The following is a 7,147-nucleotide window of genomic DNA, read 5'->3' as shown; positions in this document are numbered from 1 at the left end:
GAAAGGAAGAAAATCCCTCTTGTACTCATTGTGAGAAAGAAAGACACGGCGAGAAATATTTTCGGAAACTACATCTTGATTCGAGGCCAAAGAGGAATAATACGAAGGAGGAGCAAAAGACAGTTGCATCTATGCAATAATACCAAGAATATTGATCAGAGGATGATGAGGAGATCACAACTGCAGGATTTGTCCGTGATGGACCAACTAAACTAGGAGACTCAAGTGATGAAATGGGGATTGTGGCTCTTGGGATTGTAGAATATGGACCTATCGACTTGGGTTCCAGCTTAGGCAATGATGAAAATATTTTAGTAGATGTTGTGACAAAAAAGAGGAGGAAACATAATACTACATGGCTCCAAGAACGCGAAGAGATCAACAAAAGCATTTATGAGGAGAATGTGGAACTATGGAGACTCCTACAAAAAGAGTATGAGGGGAAACAAATATTGTAGTATCAGCCCAAAGCCAACTAGGAGGCCTTGGAAAAGTTGCAGCATAATAAGATTGACGTAAAAAGTGATCCTTCAAATTCATGTTCTTTTTAGGATGACAAGAATTGGATCAAAATTTTTAAATATGACAGTGTATCAAGGAAGGCACCTCAACATTGATGGCTAGGCCAATGTGAATCCCATCAAAGTGGGTAATTGCCTCATTATGCGGGACATGGGTATGTCAAAAAACATGTTGGAAAATGCTCCAAGACAACCAATGAATGACCAACAACAAATGATGGGAGAACCTCATCACATTCCAATGATAGTGAGGATTCCAAAATAGCTTATCATATGCACACCAGGAATAAATGTTTCAATACAGTACAAAAACTTTGGCGGAAAAAAAAATTTGCAGTCACTGCAACGAGGATGGTCATTAGAGAGCCACATGTTAGATACTTCATGACCATAAAGCAGCTATGAAGGAACGAGCTAGTGAAGATGTTCAACAATGAATCATCCATAGAGAGATGACCCATTTCCTTTGTTGAGTGAGAGATGGTTTTATTAGATATAGTAGCTTGTCATGGATATATTATTGTAAATCATATGTTGCGAAATTATTGTACAATTGATGATGTGTTTTCCATCACCTATGAAAGAAACATGATGATGTTTTAGCCTCTTTTTTTGGATAGTTTGGGTATTGGTTTATATTATCATTCTGATGTAAACTTGACCAAAGAGTGTGTTATAAATTATTGGAAAGTATGGGGATTTCTTGGGTCATGATAGGTCTTGTAAGAGAACGTGTATTTTGCAAAGATTGTACCACAGGTTTGCATAGGATGCAGGTGAAGGAGAAAGATGAATTGTATATTGTGTTCATGCTTTTGGAGGACCAAAATATCCTCAGTGGGGAGGAATGATCCAAGTGGCTCCATAGAGACTCAAAAATCAAAGAGGGCTTAGGAAAAGCTCAAAAATCAAAGTTATTGGAATGCAGTAAAACTATATTTATATCTAATATCTCATCCCAAGATTTCCAATGACGTAAATGACACCTCAATCCGATATCATATGTGAAATTTATGATCAATCAAACTTTTTGTTAACTAGGCCCATTAGTTAAAGTTAGTAGAGCGGAAACTAAAGCTAGAGCCCTACTAAATTGTAGAGCCGCTAAATTTGGCAGATACTAATGAGGAAATAACTTGACACTTTGTGGCCATGGTTTCTAGTGGCGGTAACTGGCGAAATTGTTACCTACTTAAAAAAATAGGTGACCCCAAAAAGTTGGATGGAATTTTGTGACCATTTTATTATAATTAGTATATATATATATATATATATATATATATATATATATATATATATATATATATATATATATATATATATATATATATATATATATATATATATATATATATATATATATATATATATATATATATATATATATATATATATATATAGATGTATATATATGGGGTGGTGGGCTGCCACACCCAACACCCTCAACCATATAAAATATAATGTTATATTAAAATGTACCAAGTGGGTCGACCATTCGACGACCTTACCATAGTATGGGGGGTCGGCGTGGTTCGAACCCACTTGACCTGGTGGGCCAGCCCGCCAATAGGCAACCCCAAATTTAAAACAACAACTACCTCCAAATAATACAAAAAACCACCCATTCAACCGTAAAATTCCATATCATGGGTCGGTAGGGTCAAATCTCTGACCGACCAATCAAGAATTTTTTTAAATTAGTCCACCAACCAAGGAACGAGCTGGGCGCTTTAAGAAATTCACCCAATTTTTTTTATTTAAACTCAAATTTTATCATTTACCCAATGGAGGAAAAAGGAGGCTGATTGCATAACCCAATGTAGAGGAAGAACCTTGATCAGGGATGAAAACCAAGGAGCAGAACCTTGACACAAGGGAATATGTAAGGAATCTAAAAAATTCCCTTGGAGCCAAATTTTCACAGTCTTAGAATTATGTCGCGTTTATACTCAAATTACTTAGTTTTTATCAAGGAGTCTGATGGTGTAATCAATTTCCTCATCTATTCAAGATAATTTCAGTCAACCTGTAGAACAAAAACTTTATGGAATCTTGAGGAATCTTGGAGATAACTAAAAGGCCGAAAATTGATAGTTTCAGAACCAGACCAACTTTATACTCATTTTTCTTGGTTTCTTTCTAGGAACATGATGATGTAATCCGATTCTTCTTCCAAGCATCCAAATTTCACTCAACCTGTGAGAAGGATTCTTTAGGGAATCTTTGAGATTCCTGAGGGACCAGATTTTGACAAAAGCATAAAAGGGTCGAGTTTATAGTCATGTTTCACGATTTCTCACTAGGAACTCAACAATGTAGTCCATTTATTCAGTAGAGGTTTTCATTTTTAGGCCATTTCTAGAAATGGAGGTATAAGGTGTCTTTTGTACATACATGTAATTTGATTTCGTTGGATATTAATGAAAAAGGCCCCCCCACATTGAGCAAGGTCTGGAGACATAACCCACACTAGGTGAACTCTGTTATTAACTTGTTTGTGTATTTACTTCTCGTTTTTGTCATTTATTTTCACTTCTTTTATTTGTATGCATATTATCATTACATACCATTTTAAATGTAATTATGTATGCATATTTGAAGTGAAAAGATCCAGATCAAATTTTCTATCAGAGCAAGTTTTCTATTGATGTGAATTGCAAGAGTATGATTTCTAGGGAAAAACTCAAAATAGGTGAAGGAAATATCAATTCCTTTCATCCAAAAGTGTGGTGTGCAATATGAAGAGAGAAAATGGAAGATGAAGATGCTTGGTTGAAGGAAAAGTGAAATTATCACAAGGCCTTCTACGTAATGGTAGAAAAAGTGGATAAAAAAATTGTATAGTATGAGAAGACAATGGTGAAGCCAGAGAAGAAGGAAGGACTAGATGATCATGCCTCAGTGAATCATGAAGAAGGAGGAGAAGATTCTCATGAAACTCCCTCTTCATCTTCCAGTGTAAGTTATTTTTATTCCTCTTCTCATCATAGAAGTAGAAAAACGCATAAAAATACATTTTTCAATATGGATGTCAAGTTTGATTTGTCTGTGTTTAGTGGAGAATCTAATGCTGAAAAGTGAGATAACCAGATCATACACATTGAAGTATACTATCACATACAACGAATCAAAGAGGATGAATCCAAGATCCAGCTAGCATCCCTTCGATTGAGTGGAATTTCTCTCTTCTTGTGGGAAGGAAAGTTGTAGAAAAGTCATAAGAGTAGTCATAAACTTCTTTCATCTTGGTCTAAGTTTCTTTCTGATTTAAGAGGACAATTTTACCCATTGGGTTACAGATAAAATGCCATGAAGGAATGGAAACATTTGAAACAAGGTAAAGGTCAAAATGTTCATAATTTTATAGAGGAATTTAGGAAACAAGCATTAGCATTGAATGTTCCACTAAACACTCATGAGACGTTGATGAAATATATTGCCTCTTTGCACAATTATTTGCATCATTCATTGTTATTATTTTAACCTAAAACTCTTGATGAATCTAGTTGGAAGGTTGTACATCATGAAAGTAAGGGGAAGCATGAGAAAGATGACCACCCAAAGAGGACAACAACAACTAAGAGAAAGGAAGAAAATCCCTCTTGTACTTGTTGTGAGAAAGAAAGAGCATGATGAGGAACATTTCTGGAAACTTCATCCAGTATTGAGGCCAAAGAGGAATGGTAGGAAGGATAAGAAGAAGACTATTGAAACTATGCAACAAGACCAAGAATTTGAATTAGAGGATGATGAGAACATCACAGTTCCTGGAATTTCTGGTGTTAGACAAATTGACCTCGGGTTGGAATCAGGTGACGAAATGAAGATTGTGGCTCTTGGGATTGTAGAAGATGGACCTATTGACTTGGGTTCCAATTCAGACGATGAAGCAAAGATTTGAGTAAATTTTGTGCCAAAAATTAGGATGGAATTAAATATTGCATGACTCCAAGAACTTGAATGGATCAAGTAAAGAATTCATGCAGAGAATGTAGAACTAAGGAGACTCTTACAAAAATTAGAGGAGGAGAAACAAAGTTTGCACCATCAGTTACAAGAAAAGGAGGAGGCCATGGAAAATTTGTAGCATAATAGGTCCGAGGCAAAAAGTGATCCTTGGATTTCATGTTCTTTTTATGATGACGATTTCGCTGATTTTGAGAAACATACTACAAGAATTGGATCAAAATTGTTGAAGAAGATGGGGTATCAAGAAAGGGGCCTCAATATTAATGACCAAGGCATTGTGAATCCCATAAAAGTGGAGGAATTGTCTAATTATGCAAGACTTGGGTATGTCTGAAAAGAGGTTGGAAAATTCTCCAAGACAACCAGTGACAAACCAACGATGGATGATGTGAGCACCTCATCGCATTCCAGTGATAGTGAGGATTCCATGGGCACTTATCAAAGGAATACCATGAATAAACGTACCAAGATGGTCAATACAGTTTATACAAGAAAGAATCGTTGTAGTCACTGCAACAAGAATGGGAATAAGATAGCCACATGTCAAATACTTCATGACTAGAAATCACCTATGAAGGAACTAGCTAGTGAAGATGTTCAACAAGAAAATCAGCCGTAGAGAGATGACCTATTAACTTTGTTGAGTGAGCGATGTTTTTATTAGATAGATTAGATTTCTATGGCCATATTATTGTAAACCATATGCTGTGAAATTATTGTAAAATTGTTGATGTGTTTTCCATCACTTATGAAAGCAACAAGATGATGTTTTTCCCTCTTTTTGTTGATAGTTGGGGTATTGGTTTCTACCATGATTTTGATGTAAACTTGATCAAAGAGTGTGTTATGAACTGTTGGAAAGTATGGGGATTTCTTGGGTCATGATAGGTCCTGTATGAGAACATGTGTTTTGAAAATATTGTACCACAAGTTTGCATAGGATGCAGATGTCAGTTCATCACTTATGGCTCTGAAGGACAAAGGTGAACGGGAAGGATATGGGGCCTCTCAGGGCATTTTTTGTTAAGACAAGGGAGTGAAATAGATTTTAGATTGTGTTCATGCTTTTGGAGGGCCAAAATCTCCTTAGTGGGAAGTAATCATCCAGGTGGCTCCAGAGAGACTAAGAAATCAAAAAGGGCTTAGGAAAAGCTCAAAATTGGAAATTCTTGTATTACAATGAAACTAAGATCAGATCAAAGAGCTCATCGCAAGATTTCCAACAATGCAAATGACACCTCAATCCATCATCATATGTAAAAGTTATGGTCAGTCAGAGTCTTAGTCAACTAGGCTGGCTGGCTAAAGTTAGTAGAGCGGCAACTAAATTTGGAGCCCGGATAAATCTGGTGGAGCCACTAAATTTTGTGGCCACTAATGAGGAAAAAATTTGGCACTTTGCGGTGATAATTTTTGGTGTTCAAAACTTGTGAAATTGTCACCTACTTAAAAACATTGGTGACCCCAAAAATACAGTTGGAATTTTGTGACCAATTTATTATAAAATAAAAAAAATATAAAATATATATATATATATATATATATATATATATATATATATATATATATATATATATATATATATATATATATATATATATATATATATATATATATATATATATATATATATATATATATATATATATATATATATATATATATATATATATATATATATATATATATATATATATATCTATATCTATATCTATATATATATATATATATATATATATATAGGGTTTCGGGCCACCACACCCAACCATATAATAAAAATTTTATATTAAAATGGCCCAATTGACTAGTCATTCTGATGGGTCTCCAAATTAGAAAAAATTTAAGGCCCATCTAACCTTTCTCAGGCACATTAAGACTATATTAAACCTCTCCCTCTACACTTAATAATGTTTTTTAGCTTTAATATGTTCATTAGGAAGGTTTAGAGATGATTTCATATTTGTGCCTAATATTATTTATTTTTGTAGAATATTGTGAGAATATTGTCCATATTATCAAGATTTAGAGGAAATAATTTAGGGATTTTCTCCCTACTATAGGAGGATCAATATTGCACAATAATTCAACAAGATATCATGAAATCATGCACAATTTTGGAGCTTCAATGATTGAGAAAATCTAAGAATGTGTTCCTTGTCATTTAATACAGATTCCTAGTATTGGGAACCTGATCCACTATTTTAGGGATTTTGGAGGGGAATGCTTCCTCCTTTCATGGAGAATGTTTCCTAATAATTTTGTATAAGTACCAATTCGAATTTGCTTCTAGGGGTTGGTTCTTCTTAGTCCTCTTGTGGAGAAAACTTATATTTTTGTTTTTATGCAACTAACTCACAAAATAGAAGAAAAGATAGATCAACGACTTCAAAATCAGCCTCTTCAAAGGGCAACCTCCTTTACATTACACAAATGAACAATTATTGGATGATTCAAATGAAAAAACTTCCTTTCTATATATAGGGTTATAAGCGGCCACAATATAATCAAAGCCGACATAAAAATAATAATGTAAGGGCACAACAATAACAATAATTGGCTTGTATGGGGCACAACAATAACAATAAGGGGGCTAAATTAATAACAATGAGGGAATACACTAGTATTATTGGGAGCTACCATGCCCCTCTCCTTCATAA

This window comes from Pinus tabuliformis, chromosome 5_1, assembly GCF_031772625.1.
Source record: "Pinus tabuliformis cultivar Carrire ecotype Pingquan chromosome 5_1, CPIR1, whole genome shotgun sequence".
Lineage (NCBI taxonomy): Eukaryota > Viridiplantae > Streptophyta > Pinopsida > Pinales > Pinaceae > Pinus > Pinus tabuliformis.
The sequence above is the reverse complement of the archived record's forward strand: the minus strand, read 5'-3'. Positions refer to the sequence as shown.